Source organism: Strigops habroptila, chromosome 4 (assembly GCF_004027225.2).
Source record: "Strigops habroptila isolate Jane chromosome 4, bStrHab1.2.pri, whole genome shotgun sequence".
Classification (NCBI taxonomy): Eukaryota; Metazoa; Chordata; class Aves; order Psittaciformes; family Psittacidae; genus Strigops; species Strigops habroptila.
In genome coordinates, this window is record NC_046358.1 from 42,053,036 (window position 1) to 42,071,467 (window position 18,432).

At 32.9% G+C, this 18,432-nt stretch overlaps 1 protein-coding gene across 6 annotated transcripts in view; it reads left to right on the forward strand.

Annotated features, from left to right (window-relative positions):
• The window catches only part of NOVA1 (NOVA alternative splicing regulator 1), a 153,537-nt gene that overhangs the window by 47,735 nt on the left and 87,370 nt on the right, over positions 1-18,432 (forward strand). For 2 of the 6 annotated variants that reach the window (XM_030482579.1, XM_030482578.1), the window contains exon 3: positions 10,198-10,282. The exons of 3 other annotated variants lie outside the window; for them this stretch is intronic. The gene's annotated coding sequence lies outside the window, so the exon portion shown is untranslated. Of the gene's footprint in view, positions 1-10,197; positions 10,283-11,036; positions 11,108-18,432 lie in introns of all 6 variants that reach the window. One more of the 6 variants, XM_030482577.1, reaches the window with a different exon arrangement.

Here is an 18,432-nt window from a genome sequence, read left to right on the forward strand (position 1 = left end):
AGCATGAAAAAATGCTTATATGCACTCAGTGATAAGTGATCATGCATTTGCTGGTAGTGTTGGTTTGGTTTCACATTAGTGTATGCTTGTGTGTAGTTTTAAGTGATAGCATGCTGTGTTTAGAATTTAGCACTTTCAGTAATTACTGATAATTTACCTTTTCTTTTACACTTATGCAATTTGCATGTGTTCTCTCTTGCATTCTTTTTGATACAGACATGGGTGCATGTGCAGGATGGGATGCAGTTCTGATTTAGATTTAGATTTTATTATATTGAGCAGATATGTCCATATCTTTTATTTGGTACAGAAATCTTTACTGTTGTAATGGCTAATTTTATGAACATATGTTATTTTTTTCTCATAGTTAAATAAGTTTTCAAAATTAAAGACAATAATATGCAATCATGTATTTAGCTATGATAAAGTCGAGTATAAAAGTCAAGTCTTAGTTTTACTTCTTTGTTTTCCTGGTTTTAAATGATATGCATACGTAAAAAAATAATCTTTTAAATTATGAGATTGTATTTTCTTATACATTTGCTGTATGTTCCTATTTAAAATATGCATATGTAGTATGTACTTTTTTACAAAGACATGAGTTAGTGTATTTTCTTGTGTAATTTTGATCCCCATTAGCTGACTTGTTGTACTGTATAGATACATTTCTAAAAGTAGTCTTTGGTAATTATAAAAAACAGTATGTTATTGCTTAATGCTTTCAGGATAATGGATAATTTTATTTGGCTACAAGGACACAGTTCTTGCATCAGAGTTTGCATTCTGAAAATTAGCTTTGAGGAGGGACAAAACATAGGATAAAACCTAATGTATCAAAACTACAGTCTAAACAGTGCTGGTTTTGCAGAATAAGCTGTGTCCAATCCAGTCCAGCAATTAAAACATGACAAAGCCCTCTTACTGTATGTGTAGTCTCAGATAGCTTAAAAATTTAGGTTAAAAGTTTTCATCCTCTGGGGTAGATGCTGTATGCTTATTTATAAAGTGAATGGACTGTAGGTGCACAGCTATTTGAAGAAGCTTGCTGTTAAGAGAGTCCCACTGGAGACTTTCAGAAGTTGTTACACTGCTTAAAATAGGAAAATCATTTGTTTCCTTTACAGGCAGAGAATCAAATACAGAAGTCTTTCTGACGATATTGTATTCTTAATCTATTGCTGATTACATGCAGTAACTGCTCCTATTTTATTAGAAGACTGATGAAAAATGTAGAAAATCACAGCGTAAAGGGAGTGATGAAATCTTACTGCCAAGGTCACATAGTGACAGTAGATCTGCTATAGAAGAGGGAGAACAGCTATAGAAGACCTGTGCAATATAATTTATGAATATCTCTGAAGGAAGAGGAAGATAACAGTACTGATTTTTTTTTTTTTTTTTTTTTTTATGGAGTAGCTCTCTTTTCTGTTCCATCCCCATACACTGCCACTCATCTGTCCTTCTGAACCAAACCATACTTTCGCTGAAGATTCTTTACTGTTGCTGTAAGAACTTGCCAAATTCTAGCAGCAAACATGTGATTGATATATTTAAAATCCCTACTTCACGTGCAGAGTTGCTAAGCAAGGCTTGAAGCTGTGAAATTGAACTAAAGTTTACAAGAGGTCAGAAAAATGGGTGACAATTGGCCATTGCCATTTTAGAAATTGATATGTAGGAATTTTAAATAAAATCTGTGTTGTTATTAAGGCTGCCTGGCCATCGTAAAAGAAAACTTCCAGAGGGCCTCTGTTTTGGGAGATGAGTGAGTACTTTGACTTAGTACTTTTCTGATATCGTATGGCTTGGGTTTTGTTAGGACTCTTCCCTTCTATTTTAAAATCATCACTGTATGATCACTATGGTATGTTTTCTCTGTTCTATAGTATAATGTAAAGAAGCCTTTTGTGTGTAACTTTTGAGAGTTTGACATTTACATGTATCTCTTCTCTTTTTATAATGGTTGTTAAAAATCATGGTCATTTGATAAGCAGCAGGAGAGGAAAATTTCACAGGGATAAATAAATTCAGCAAATTCAAAAGTTTATCTTTTGAGGCCAGTACAGCATAATTTTTATGTTTCTGTAAGTGTAATTGAGAAACAGCACCAACATATTCTGTATATGGTTTCTGAATAGTAGATCCAATTTTCATTAATTATACATGAGATGTAAATTAAATTTTATTGTGAGAAATTTTCCATGTTTCAGTGGAAATACTGAGCAGATTTATACTAATTCGGTATTCTGGAGTGGTGACAGAGGTCTGAAAGTGTCCTTACCTTCTCTGGCTGACTCGTCCTGCTTTGATTAATTAAATCTTTGGTATGTTGAAGTTTTACTTCACTTTGCTTTGCCAATAATAATTACTGGGAATTTATTTAGACTCGATAGCAGTATGCCAATGGTTCTTTGTTAAGAAGCTCTGTTGTTAACTGTCACAGTAAAGCCATGTGAAAATGTATTTAAATATTAAAGGTTTAATTTATAAACACATTATTTCTCCTTTTGTGGATGTTTACCTGATAACTTGAATGTTAGCATTTTTACCTAGGTAGGTCATTCTGTCTTGCCTTTCCATCTTTGACCTTTTAGGGAAAATAATTGTTTTAGATGCTTGAATAATCACATATTTTGAGCTAAATTACCTCAATGTCTGCTCTGGTATTTACAGAAATGAAGATGAACCTTGTCTTAATCATAGCAATATAACATGGAAGTGGTAGTCAGATAAACGAAACAGGGATAGGATTTCTAAGACTTAATTTTGAAATTTTGTCTAGGGCAGACTGTCAGACTTGCACTTGATCCATTCCTTTTGAATTCTCAAGTGCTAACTAGTATACTTTTACTCTCTAAACAGTAGTTTAGTTGCTGTTGTCTTGGATCTTGCTGCAATCATCTAATCGTGTATAAAAACAAGACTGGAATTGCCACTTGAGGCTATTCATTAAGAAGCCCAACTTACGCTTCGGAAGTTTAGATAAGTAATATAGGATCATCATTATAAAATCAACTATCTTACATTTTTAAAGACTAAAATTTTATGACCTCTGCTATTTGCTTTTTGTTTGTTGCTATCTTAAGTAGTGACAAACCTTACGGCTCTTCTTTGTTGAGTTACTGTATGCTTTGTTTAACTCCAGGAAGAGAAAAAAACAACCACCCAAAACCAAAAAAACAAAACAAAAAAAACCCCAAACCAACAAAACCAGCCAAATCTGAGCTTTCCTGCATTTCTTTTTATCCAAATATGTCTATATAAAAATGGTCATCATGTGTCCAGTCTATTTTACTTTAGTTTTGAGCCCTGTGACATGTAGTTAACAAGAGTGAATTAAAGGTGGGGTTTTGTAGTAGTCGGGGTTTTTTTTATGGGGCTTCATTTTGTCTGCCGCACTTGATCAGCTCCTCGACACTTGTGGGGAAAAAAATACTACTGAAGACATAAGTAGCTTAAAGCCATTTCAAAGAGTTGGATGCTAGGCCAGTGACCTTGAGTTTGACTCTTTATATGGTATGAAGTCTGTATGTAGGAAGTTGACATCAGGGTAACGTGCTTATAGTTAGTTGCATTTGTGAAAAGATAGACTTCTGCATGTCATAATAAATTTATTGGTTACCTAGATTTAGTAAATTGCAGCATGATGGTTTTAAGTCGATGAAATGCTAAAGATTAGTGCATGGTGTAACCTTAGAGGTGAAAACAGGAGTCTTGAGAATTGTATATTTTCTCTTACAACAGAATGCATTTTCTCCAATTAAGCATCATTATCTTGTGATAATGAAATGATTCTGTTTTGTTGTTCTGGAAGAACTACTGTGTTTATATTTCACGATGTGAAACATCAGGTGTGTGGGAACACGGGATGGCCAGGTAATACAGTATTTTGCCAATTTTTCACAGCACAATTAGCTTCTGAGTGTCTTTAGAACAATCTGAATAAGAATTATTTCCAGCTTCATTGCATATGTATATTGTTCTCCTATTGAACTGTCAGTAGGCTTGACAAAAGTTCATTTGCAGTATACGTTCAGTTTTCTAAGTGTTCATATGTTACATATTACGTATCTCATCAAAGAAAAGTTTCAGACATGATTTAAAGTTGCATAAAACAGAACTTATGTTAAACAAAATACTGGTTTTCATAATGTGTCTCTAACACTGGAATGTCTTCAAGTAACTCTTTTATGCATCAGAAGTATGTCTAATACAATATCTGTGCCTTCAAAATCTCGTGCAGTTAAGATTTAGTATTCTTCTTGCCTCATAAAGTAGTTTAATATTCAACAAGTCTATTTTGCAGGTGTATTTATCGAGGGTTTTTAATTTTCGCTTTCAAAATTAAAATAAGTTACTGCTGCTTACAAGTGAAGACTCATTCAAAATGCTATGTCTTTATTTCCTGAATTAACTAATATTGACAAGGTTGTCCTTCAGAGGGTTGTAATACAGTATTTAATTATCAACTCTAGTTTCAATAGCCTTTGTAACAAGATCATAATTATCTTGCATATAATCATTGGCTGATACACTGAGCAGCCCATCCATGATTCATTCTTTGCAATTACTCACTTCGTAGCCTTGAGACATAGAGAACTCCATGCTGGTTTTGACAATTAAGTGTTGTTAATTGTTAAAGGTATTCTAATTCTTCCCATTCTACTTTGGCAATGACCTTGAATCTAGTTAGGAGTGACACAGTCTTCTAGGCTGTCTGAGCATTCAGTCTCAAATAACCAAATAGTTATTTGGTACTTGAGCTTTCCCTTGACTGTCCAAATTAATAACAAGTGGTTGGATGTTGTACACTGGTACCAAATTACAGTAATTGGAAAGTTATCTAAATTCCAGATAAAACAATTAAGAAGATATGACTACTTTTCAGTTTAGAGAAAGAATCTTAGATAACATTTAATAATACATAATAAGGAAGTCTTCAGAGGATTAGAAGTATGAACTATTTCAGTTTGAACTGCAGCAAGATCAGCCCTTGCCTGCTAATGGTAGGTTAATGGTAGTACAAATTCAAAATGTAATAGAATATTGAAGTTGATTTTAGTGGGTAGAGTTTGATGGTTTCTTCTTAGTTCTCTTGTCTAATAGAAAATAACAGAGCAAGAGCTCTCCTGGCCTCCTGTTTTATTGTGATGTATATGCAGTAAAATTGTAAATAAAAATATGCAAAGCCAGAGGCATCCAATATTAAGTCACACACTATTAAAAGTTGAAATGCCCATAGTTTAAACTTTGGTTAAACAGCAGCATGGGTTTTTTTTATTTTAGATTAGCAGCGTTTATATGCTTTTAGTTCTAGTAGTTTCATGTCAATTGAAGTAATTTACTATATTTGACTTTTCCTTGTGCAGCAGTGTGGTCATCTTAGTGTTTTGGAAATGTATTTTTTTGTGTGAACCTTGCTTATTTTAATACTTTGGAAAAAAACCCCGTGGTTAGTTTGAATGAGGTAAGCCATACTGAAAAATATGCTGTCATAGTACTTGATGGGAAATTGTGTGGTTTTACAATAATTTTGTCTGTTACCTTTTTCAGATGTAACAAATCAGTATGAATTACAGATATATCAAAACAAGAATATTGTAATAACAAGTCAAAATAGTTTTATTAAATCTTTAGATGAATTAAAATAATGGCTTCTTACCTGTTTAGAAATATATAAGCATGAGTAATAGGAGTATGTTGCATGCTTTCTGGTGGTAGTATGCTTTCTTACTAATGAATTTTCTGAAGTGTAGTAAAATATATTTTAGCTCATCACATTTCTACATTTTTCCAGGTGCATTGTCATTATATCTTGTGTTGAAGTTTTTAATTTTTTGTATGAGAGTTAAGCTCAAGATAGTTGAAGTTCTCAAAACATTAATCTACTTTTGATGAAGTCCGTACATTCTGCTTTTGTTAAAATCAATTTTTCAAATTTTATTAAACTTCTCTAACATTAAGGAAGGCTGAGTGACAGTTGCCAGCAATCGAAACTACATAATTTTCAGGGATCCAAGTAGAATATGTCTTTTTAACTTTGAACAAGATAGTCTTCCCCTAATCTCCTCACATTAACAGTACTCAAAAACTAAGTGAAAAGCTCTTCCAAGCATCTCCCAAACAGGGTGGCTTGCTACGCTTACGGTCATGTGAGTTGTGGACAATTTCTGATCTGTTTAGTCACTAGAAAATGTGACAGGCTGTCACTAGAAAAGAAAAAAAATTTCTGATTCCTCATGTTAAAATCGGCAACATTCTTATATGGCCATAATGTTTGTGCTACTTTAAGTTTGCTCATAAACCCTGTAGTGTGTGCGTAGTGATATGCTAAGTGTAGTGGAGTTGTAGTTCTGATTTATGGCCTTTTAAAAATCTTTTTTAGTTTAATCGCAATTGTGAATTTCACAGAGATGCAGCACTTACTTTGGATGCACTTTGCCAGGCAGTTGCTATTTTATGAAGAGGCATTTAGGCTCTCTTAAAAATAGAAAATAAATAAAAGTTGATGGAGCAGCTGAGGAGGACTGTGTCACCAAGTCCTGACTTAGACAAAGATCTCCTTGTGAGGCTTCAAGGTTTGTGCTGCTGCCACCCTGACAATGTGTATCTCAGCTTGGATTTTGGGCTGGGTAGCGTCTCTGTTTACTTTATAGTTGCATCTGCCTAAGTTACATTTTGGTTTATTCCGACTTTACTCTGCATTGTGCGTGCTTGCATGCACTTTCTCCCTCTGAAATATGCTATGGAGTACAATTTTGTTCTGTCCCAAAGCAGGAGATGAAATTCATTGTGGTCTGACAATGAATAGGGGTAATATATATTGCAAAGTTCAGTCTCGTGTAAGCATATGATATGTACTTTACAGATGCACATTAGTTCTTGATTTTGTTATCCAAATAACGTTTCAACTGAAGTACAAGCTCTTCTTAATGTGAAAAGCAACTGTTGTATCACTGGCATGTTGTAGTAGAACAAAAAAGTGACTTTTGTTTCAGTTTGCTTTCAACTCAATGTCTCATTTGCTAGTATTTAGAATGTATTATTGTGGAGGAGAATAAGAGTGTTAGTGTTTGTTTTCCTCCAGATCTTCAGTATACAATGTAGTGATAAAGGCATAAAAATATGTAATCACTAGTGTTTCTAACTCAGTACAGAAGGCTATAATGCAATGTAGTACTAAAGGGAAAGTTGTTGGTAATGTACCTTTAAAACCATTTTCTTGCAATGCTGTCATAAATCTAGTTCCACAACATGCAGTGTCCTAATGAGCATGTCCCGTCATATTAGAGAGGTAAAATAAAACTGCCTTTTATATAAATTACTGTCAAGTCATAGGGTTTGTTTTCTAAGGCAAAATGAACATGCTGGTTGTATGTCTAGGATTCTGGAAGAATAAGATAGCTGTTTGTCATGTTTTGCTTTCAAAACACTGAGCAGGTGTTTGAAGACTCACTTCTACCGTTCAAGTTTCTGCTTTTAACTAAAGATAACTAAATTGTAAAATTAACAAAAAAAAAAATTAGATAATCTAGGCAATTTAATTTTGTAATTAAACAAACTTGTCAGATTTAGAAAATTTAAAAAGGTTTACTGAAATGCCTTTCCAAAAGCCTAGGAAATTGCATGCATATGTGTGTTTATATATCAAAGTAGGAGTTCCTTTGCAAACGAAATGGTTATGAGTATTTTCCTACTTACTTACATCTACAGAATTGTGGCACAAAGTGAAACATTTTCTCTTCAGTTATGTTTTAGTTTTGAAGAACTGAAGTGTTGCAAATAACTCCCCAATAACTTTTCTCCCTTTTTCTCTTTTGTTTAAATGCATATTTGGTTCATTGAAAGATTTGCATTCCTCAGTACTTTCACCTCAAATTTATGTCCATTTTAATATTGAAGAAAAAAATGTGAGAAAAATGTTGCAACCTCAGACGTTTACTGTTGTCTTTCATGAATCTTTTGTCACCAAATTCCTTCAAATTAAATGGTATCTGAAAAAAGTATAAATACAATATTTTGATGTTGTCTTAGAAGTAAATTATAATAGAGTATTTTTGATGCAATACCTCAATTTCCTTCATTTAGTAAAATATTTGGCACTGGATAGTCAGTGTTCCATTACAAACTATAGTCATACTTCTAAATAAATACTTGAATGAGGGAGTTGTACTTTTTAATATATGTGAAATTTAAATTATATTTTCCAAATTAGGAAGACAGTCCTGCAGTGACAGAATATAAAACCAGGGAAGGTAACTAGACATCTGACTCCATCAACTTCATAAAGTCATTGTAAATGAAAATTTGCATTAGAAGTACAGGGAATGCTTTTTAAATTTTCTGGAGAGAAAGTCTAGGTAAGAGCATTTCTGTGCTAAGCTGGAGAGATTCTTAAATATGGGTTTACAGAACACCTAATGTAAAGGCTGAAGCAAACTGTGGATCATGATCGTAGTAGTTATCTTTAATTTTTTTACTGAATATAGAGAAGGTACTGGTAGTAATACTGAGCTGTTATTACATTTTCTACCAAGAGAAAAGATTTTTCTTCCCATAAAAAATAAGGAAGGTAAACATTCAGCTGATTTACTGAACTTGTAGGATAAATAAATACTCATATATACACTAAATACATATAAATACATATATTCACACCTAACCAAAATTATCGTGTGTGTGCCATCATACCTAAAAAGAAAATATGCATGTTATTTGCAACTTTTGAGAAGACTTTTTTCTTTACTGTCAAAACCAAAAGTGTCCAAAAGCTGGATTTGGAAATGAAGAAATCCCAAGCCCATAGATCTTGGTGTCTTCCTTTAAATGCAGCATTTTACACAGTTTCACTTTACCTGCATGCTTTCTAAAAAATAAGCCATATCATTTTATCTGTTTTCTTGATATGTGAATGATTATGAATTTTCTGAATATTTCCGTTTTCTCATTACTAGCTCAATTTCTATTGCAGTTACAGCAGTAGCATTTCTGTATGGATGTAATGCTTGGACAGTTGCCATCACTTGCAAAGTTTTGAAATTTGAAAAAAAAATCTGATAAAGCTACTGATTGCATATTTGAAAATATTTACAGAATCAGAAAATATACACATATATGTGTACAAAAGCTTGTGACTTTTTTTGAAAAAGATCTTTTTTACTGTTTTTAACTCTTGTATTGTTTTCATGGAGGCTATTTGAATTTGTTTAGATTCTAAAATATAGCTTGTGCTTTTATTCATAAGCTTCGTTGGAACATAACTAGTACTGAGAAGAAAATTCTTGATGTTGATGTTCTATAGCTCTTAAATTTTTCACCTTCAAGATTTGATCAGGTAGTAACCGTTAGTATACAGTGCTTTTCTTCATTAACCAAAGAACTTTACTTTGAAACAAGAAAATCTGTTATTTACTTTCCTGCAATATGTATTAGAATTATTTTTAACAACCAGTTAATTTTTTTTTGTCTCTACATATTACAAAACCAAACTAAAATCAAAAATCCTGCTACCAAATCGTAGGTTCTAAAGCACATAGTTAAACCCCTATAAGTATTCTTTAGGCTAAATGTAGTGTTTGTTACATAATTTCAAGATCGTAGATACAAATCTAAAAATTGTTGTGATTTCTATTTCTCAGTTTTGTCAGGGATATAGTAGGGCTTCTGCTTTTAAAGGATCATCTTCCATTGTGGAATCTAATTTTACCTTGAAGTCCTCCTCGCGCAGCTCTGAACTTCTGTTTTAACTTCACTGTGTATCCTTTAATGCATTAATACTCTACGTACTTCTGTAGTGGATGAGTGATTAGTAAGATGAACAAATCAAATGCCTTTGGTGGTGCTCATCTTGTTCAAGAGTCTCCATTAAAGGTCTCCATTTCTCTTTTTAGCAAGAATATTGTAGATATACTTGTTAAGAACAAAGGTAACATGTTTTTTTTCCAGAGAACTGAATACAGCATTAGTTCTTCTGGTATTCAATAGTTTTTAACATGAGCTGTGAAGCATATCAGTCTGTACATGCCTAAAAACCTTAGCTCTTTCAGACTTGAGAGAACTAGTTCAAATCGGATATGCTTGTTAGAGAAGAGACAGCATATGAGGACTTATAGTCATTGGATAGCCAAAAAAAGCACATAATTCAGCTTCAGAAATCCGCAGAGCAGTGACATGGCATTCCATTCAATTTTTTACCAGATATCACAGACTGGAAATGTGAGCTTTGGCTGATACTGCTGGGAAGGAGAGTGCGGCAGGCAGCTGTAATTCCCATCCTGTAAAGGTACTGATACTTAAAGTCTCTGTAGTCCAAATTGGTACACAAAAATACTAAAATGTTGAATTTGGACCTTGGAAACATTTTCAGAGTTCATTTTCTGCCAACCATTCCTAGATGTTCTGTGGATACATTTACAATTTTTGCTTTTTAGCTGTAAGGAGAAGGTACTTCGGAGTTGCTTGCAGATTGCTTCCCAAAATTTTGTCTTATAATAAGCAGACAACACTATATGCAATGCAGTTCTAGTGTTTTCCTAGGGTTTGGCTTGAACAACAGATTTCTGAAGTCAGTGATATCCAATTGATTTAAATGAGGCTAAAATTTTCTTCCATGTACTTTTAAACGTGGTTGCTCCAAAATCAAGTTAATCCTCCTCATTGATATTTCTGCCTGAGAAAAGGTAGTTCAATTTTGAGTCCCACTCTTAAAAAAAGGAGATTTTTCTAGTTTTAGAATGGTTCTTAACAGCGTGATGTTGCTGAAAGGTATTTCAGTGCAGCGTGAGTTGCAGACAGTTGTTCCAGTGCATTCATTGACTATCTTGGTAGCATCAGGTTTGTCTGCAGTGCTGTAACAATTACAATTATGGTTCCTACAGGGAAGAATCATAGTAAAAAGTGAATTTATTTGTAGATTAAGGTTGGATTTTTTTTTGTGTGTGTGGTATGCTCTTAAGGAATCGTAAAACCTAGAGACTAACTGAACGTTAACATGACTCCAAGTACTGTAAAACCCATTCCGTTTTATATATTTTCAGGGAGTATGGAGTGGCACAGGAAGGAAATGGCATATCGCTGGAAAGTTGCTCTAATTCAGCACAGGATTCTTGTGAGAAATTACTTCTAATATTACATCATCCTATTCTGTTATTCACAGTTTACAGTCTAATTTCTTCATCTTTTTATGCCACTTTTTTCATATCAGTAACCACATTAAAATATATTTAGCAGATTAAATAGGTTTTTGTCAATGTTAGCAGTGCACATCTGATAGTGTGACAATTTCATACTATATATTTTGTCCTACTGCGTTATGTGAGGGCTTATGGGTTCAGTAATAAAATTATTTTTCCTTTTTAATAAGGTTTACTATTTTTTTAACATTAAATTTCACTGGCTAACATGAGATTCAAGAAACAAAAAGAAGTCTCAGCTGCTTCCACTCCAGTGAATGTTGCTGACAATAATACGAGTAGCACTTAGAAGAAAAAAATAGTGCCCTTGCAAAAAATAAAATTCTGTCTTCATTTGCCTGAGGTTACTACCTTTGTCTAATTTATGATTGCTTATCGAACTTTATTTGTAGCTTGAAGAAAAGTACTTCTCCTTTTCCTGTTCTGTATGTCAGAGGAGAGCCTGAGAGATTTTTTGTGTTTATAGGTACTAGCTTAAGGTCAGCAGTGACACTAACAAAACATATTTTCAGGTATAATAGCAATCTCAATCAGTAAAACTACCTTAAGTGTGAAAAACTACTAAGATTAGGTTTCTATCATAGATTAAAAAAATTGGATATGCAACATGAAGAATATCTTTTAAGGAACTTTTCTTCTGCTATTTTTTTCTGTAGGTAGTTGGCATTTGTATATAATTCGTTAAGATGAGCATGAAAAACTGTGTTCAGCTGGTATAACCTTTTATTGAACTCTCTCAGCTGATTCATAAATGTGATGTCAGATTGAAGGTAGCAGTTCAGTTTTTTCTCCTACTTGCAATGCCCAGAAATACTGTTTGTTTGTATGTTGTTTTGTGTTTGGCAGACATAAGTCTGTATTTTTTCTACATTTTTAATGCATTTTATACAAAGCAATCCCATATACATAATTAGGTACATGATGCAAACCAATATTGAGTTAATCCTATCTTCCTTTTCTTTGAAGCTTGTCCATTCCAGCTTTTGTTCTATTAGTTAGTGATTTCCTCTTGTTAAAGTGATATGATTCTACTTTTTCTTACTCCCCCTCTCTGTTCTTTCTGTACCACATATGTACGCAATTTGTACGCATGCATTTCAGTTACTGAATATAGCTCTGTAGTCATGATCAACTACAAGAAACTGTTATCCATTTGTGACTCATCTATCATATATATCATAGTATTTGGTAGGTTGTCTGCCATTGTCTCATTTCAGTCTATGTACCAGAGATTTGCTTCCTAAAATTCTTTATTTACTTAAGTGATCTTACACACTGATTTGGTCAGGATTGTGGGGGGTTTTTTTGTTTCTTGTGATGACTCACATATCTAGTTTTTCTGTCCTTGATTCTTAGGACATCTTATCTTCACTGTGCTCATCTTATAGATACTCGCAACTTGAATATTTTTTAAAGCTGATCTCAGTTTTCTTCACAGACACTTCCGTCTTACCAATTTTTGGTTACTGTGGATAAATGGATAAATTACTCTTTCTTCTCAAGACTGTAAATTATGTGTCAAATTGCATAACCTATCTATGAAATTTCAGGTTGCATGTGTCTAAACTTTGCTGTTTGTAAAAACCTTCAAATGCTTGTTCTTACAGGTTACCAGTGTCTTATCTAGGTCCTTAAATTTTGTTGCTTCTAAAAGCTACTTCCAAAGTCATTTGACTAAGATCTTTCCCTGATGATACCACCTCAATTTCATTGCTTTCTAATTCTATGTCTTGTCAAATGCAAACTATTGTTCCTGCTCATTGAATTTCTCTATACATGAACTCCTTTTCCTAGAAAGAATTTTACCATGTTGGACTCGCAGCCCTTGTTAATAACTATAATTGCCCCAAACTGTGTGTGATTCCATGCATGAAGAAAGCTCTTCTTAACATCATCTGAGCTTTTATATTCTTTTCCAAACCTGTTCGTAGAATCTTTCCTGATGTGAAGTTGTAAATGTCAAGGATTATAGCTGAACAAATGCTGTACCTTATGAATTATGAGTTAACACTGCTTTCTCTTTCCTAATTTTAAAAAGTAAACCACACAAATATAAAAACAAAATGAGATTGAAATATCTGAATAGTATGTGTCCTTAAGTGTATGTGTTAATTTTTACTCTAAATACTGATTGTTTTCTCCTGTTGCTTTAGACATCTTGTTCCATCTCTTTTCTGCTAGAGTGTAAAGGTCAACATGTTTCCTTTACGTGCTGCCCTTTTTGCCATTTGCAGGATTTTTGTCCTGTTGCTCTGATTGTGTAGAAGATACAATAAGGGTCTCTCAGTGCATGTACTTTAAATATCATTATATTGTGGTTATGTAATAGAATGTTTAAGTGTCTTATTCTAAGGTATTAATGATCACATATGAGGAGTATGCTACTCTTCTGAAAGCTGTGCTTTGTGGTGAGTTTTGTGCGTTAATAACTGCCTTGTAATCAAATAGGGAAAATGGCTGTTCAGCACATAAAATCAGATAGTTACTCTTTTTCTCTGTAACAGATGAATGGTCAAACATTTTAGTTTTAGGCTTAGTGTATTAGTCACAGTAAGAATAAAGGTATTTTTTAACCTTTGTAAGTGTATTTCAGGTTTAGTGCAGAAATACAGCTGTATCCGAATATCAGATATACACAAATAGTTTCTATTCTGTGTTTTTATACATTGCAATTTAGTTTTCAAGGTCATGGTATTTAGAATATATTTCTAGAAATGTAGAAGCTGACTTTTCATAGTGTTGAAGAAGTGTTTCAATATACAGTAACCTCTTTTTCCTTCTGCTGTGTGGCTGATAATAGTTATTTTATGCTGATTTAATGTCTTCCTTGAGAATACTCAAGGACATCTTTGATTAGATTGATCAGACTTAATGAATATGTATATGTATTGGACTAAATTGTAGGTTGCATTTAAAAATAAACTGCCTTGTGTATCATATTATAGAAGATTGTAGTGAAAGAATAGGCCTATCCATTCTAAATGTGAGCTTAAATAACTTTAGCATAACTCTATTTAAAAATATTGTAAAAATAAACCCTGTAATTCAGAAATTTAATAATTTTTTCTGAAATTTGCAATTCACCTATGTGTTAGAGATACACTTTTTTTCTTACCTGTTTTTCCTTGCAATTGAAAGTTGGAAGGTCTGTATGGTTAAAAGATAGACTTATAGATGAAACAGGCCTGGACATTAGGGAACAGATGTTTTTAATATGAGTTTAATAAAATGTGTGTATGTCTTCTCTTTGAACTTGTTGCTAGTTGATATACTAGTTAGAGTTTTCGTTCAAATTGGGGGAAGGTACACATGGAAATGTCTTAAAAGGAACATCCTGCTTTTAGACAATATCTTACTAATTTAAGAACTTTTCTAACAGTCTGTCTGGTGTGGTGCAGTGTAAGATGCTAATCATACGTGTTTAACCAGCAATCATTGTAGTTTAACGGAAAGAGCTCTTCTTCCTTTCTAATGCCTTTGTTCATACCACTTCAAAATATTTGAAGTACTATGGGAGCACTACACTGACAGATGGCATTGCGAAAGGATTTTATCAGATTTCCATAGAGGCTTCTTTTGAAGTTTGCTTTCTACCTGTCATTTCTGAAACCAAGTATGACTTTAAAGATTCAGTCATTAAAATAAAATAATATAATTCTCTAGCCCAAATTAAGGCTCATCACACAAATTACAGATTAATTACAAAGGGTACTTTTTTAACAAATTCTGTTCTGAGCAGTATTTTTGCAAATTTCAATAAGGCTTAATTTGTTGATGTTTATTGAGCAAGTCTTTCAGTATGAACAGGCTAGAATGCTTTGTCAGCTGTATTATTACTTCAGGACTAGCAGAAGTAAGACTAAGAAAAGTTCTGCTTATTGAATCATTTGCTTAAGATCCAGAACACAGAAATCAGACTCGCTTTATGGAGATCAAGGTTTTACTCCAGCATGAAGTCTCACTGTGAGTATAGTTTAAGCATTGAAACTTGAAATGGAAAGTTGAGATGCCAGGTGATCAATTCCCTAGCTGTGAAATGCTGTAATAAATAAAATTATAAATATTTAGTATTGATAAATCTGCCTAGTTATTTGTTATGAGTTCATGAAATAAAACATTATTGAATTATTGAGATAATCTAAGTGATTAAGTGATTGCTGTTTGTGAAACTAGCTTCACTCTTTATAATGTTGTAGTTTTATTTCTTCATCCCATCCAAAGCTGCATAGCAAGGCATTTAAACAGTTGACAAATAGTATTGTATTCATTTTGTAAAAATCACATCCTAAGGGTAATGTTTATTCTGTAGGAATTATAACAGCAGTTAAAATATGTTTGCTAAGATTATGGAGTTTATAGGTTCTTTATTGTAGCTAAGGTAATCAACATAGCAGGACCATAAGGAATATGGCCCAGGAAACTTACATGCATGTGTGAGAAGGAGAAAATTAATTGGTAAATAAGTATGTTGACTACAGGAAAATGCTCGTGGAGGAGTTGGCAACATCAGGTTTATTGTTTTCAGCAAAGAGTCTCAACCTAAAATAAACTGCCTGATGATAAATATACAACAATTGTTGACTGTTTTTATCATTATGTAACACTGGTTGGATGTATTTTTGTAAAGATGATGAAATCTCATAATCTATTAAATATAGAAAATAATAGACTCATGCGTCTACTAGCTTTTTACATAGTATTGTAAATTATCTCAAAGATATATTATAAGTAGGAATTCCATTACAAATTGGTGTCTGTGAACATTTCCATGCGAAGTTTTAGCAAACTTTCTTAGCTTTAAAATGGAAATGTTGCTTTAGAGTGTTCTGTAAGAATTTCAATTTTTTCTTTTTTTTTTCCTTTGGCAAATTAGTAGCTGTATATATAATAGAACATTTAAAATGTTGATATCAGTAGTGCTTTTGCACAACTTAATTTTGTGCAAACTTTTTTATGGTTATCAGATTTTCTTTCAGTCAGTGCACTTGATGTAAAACATTATTGAAAAATTATTTCTAACTATGTGTAAATTACTGTTACTTATGGACTGCATGTGAGCATATATTTACCGTAACTGTTTTCCAGAACATATTTTACATTCATATCTTTAACTTTCTAGTCATTGAACTGGATATTTAACACATTTAAAAACCTTTACACACATTTGCTTTTAGTTAACTTCAAACAGTTATAGCATATTATGGTTCATGTATTTGTTTTTTGCGTGAGTATAATTATGTAAGCCTACCTGCTTAATATTAACTTTTAAAAATTTTCATTATTGTTCTGGCAATTACATTATTTTAAATTTTTTAATATGTTAAACTGATTTATATTTTAAAATATGATGGCATAGGTTGAACTTCCTTCGAGAGCAGGATAGCTTCACAATAGTAAAAAATTCTTGCTAGACAACTGAAAAAGAACCTGCCTGTACTCTGTAAGTGGAATAGCGCTGGGGTTCACTGCATGCATGCTTTACATTCTGTTTCTCCTGTTACAGATATCTTGATTTGTTACACATATCTTGATTCCTCAATTCTATCTTCTTGTGTAATGACTTAGAAGACATAATGTCTGTCCTGATCAATTTTGCAATGACCTTGTACTGATTAATGAAATCTGATGTTCTGAATAATTATATCTTAAATTACACTTCATATGCTGAGTTATGTTTTTAACACAAAGTGTGACAATGTGTAGACTACAAATGGTATTTCAATAATAGCTTACTTAGGCTATATAAAATTTGCTGCTTTCCTAACCATTGATGAGGAAAAACCTCCATGTTCGGGAAGGGCAATACCATGTGTTGAACTTCAATGTCTGTATTGCATATGTGTTAATAAAGTTGAATGCATGTGCAGATTGGTCTACTGAAATCCATGATTAAAGCCTTCTTCATTACTATGAGTTTTTGCAGATTTTAATCTATCAGAAATACACTCATAACAAGCCAGTTTGTGTCAAAGTGAAATGTGTACAAAGATAACAGAAACTCTATTTACTAATGAGCACTTGCAAAGGAACCACCACGTTCTTTTGTTTATTTTTGGACCTTACTCAATGAAATTTCTTCTTATATTAGAAGAGAGGATGAATCAGTCCCTTTCCTGTCAGATATCTGCAAAATCATAAAGGCACATTTAGCTCAAGTAATTTCCAGATCTTGAGGAGCATAAGCTTACGTTCGTTCTTTTATTAGAGGCCAGCCTATAGTTTTAACAGTCTTTTGGTCTCTTGTGAATCCTTTCCATTTCTAGCATTCTTCAGAGACAAAGGGACCAGAGCTGAATAAAGTTTAAACACAGACATACTATTTATGTCATCATATGCAGTGTCATACTCTTTCTGTCTTATATTCCTTACTTAGAAATTTGTAACATTTGGTTTTCTCTTTGTTAATACTGAGCCAACATTTTTATGGATATACAAAATTTCACTCCTGAGTGAAATAACAGTCAGTTTAGAGTCCGTTATTTTTGTGTATGAAGTTAGGATTGTTTTTCTCCTATGTATATCATGCGTGTGTATATAGAATGTCATTTGCTGTTTGCCTACACAGTTGCTTAGTCCTGGGACCCTCCTGTTGTTCTTCCCTGTGACACACATCCTGATACCTAACAGTCATCGTTCAAATAACAAAATTCTCAGCACTGGTGTCTGCTCCCATTTTCCAGGCCCCTAACTGCATATCCCTATGTAGTACTGTAAGTGATCTCTGTCCACCGTCAGAATGAATAGTTTAGTCTTTCCCTCTTTCCTCTTAATTCATTATTTTTTCCATGTAAGGACATTACTTATTCTATAGCAGGTCTGTTTTCCAAAAAGTTTTTGGAAAGGACATTATTGAAAACCATTTGGAAAGGAGGCAGCAAAAGCTCTCTGTGGTCTTATAATTAGAACATGACCTTTCACGATCTTCTTGATATAATTTGTTCAGAGTATTTTCTTTAATCTACCATTTCATCATTGAAACTTCAAATTTTAATTGAGTATCTTACTAGAAAATAATATAGAATATGTATTCGGAACTGTATGCTGTATTCTTATCATTTACATTGTGGTACAACTTTGTTGTTTGTTGTTTGTCTTCTAATCTGTGATAACTGCAATACTACTATATAGTGTAAAGGTCCTTAGTCAGAAACAATTCATGGGTTAGTGTATCTATCTTACATGATTTTTACCTGGTTACCACCACAGTGTAGATACTGTTCAAATCCAATAAATTTTCCTT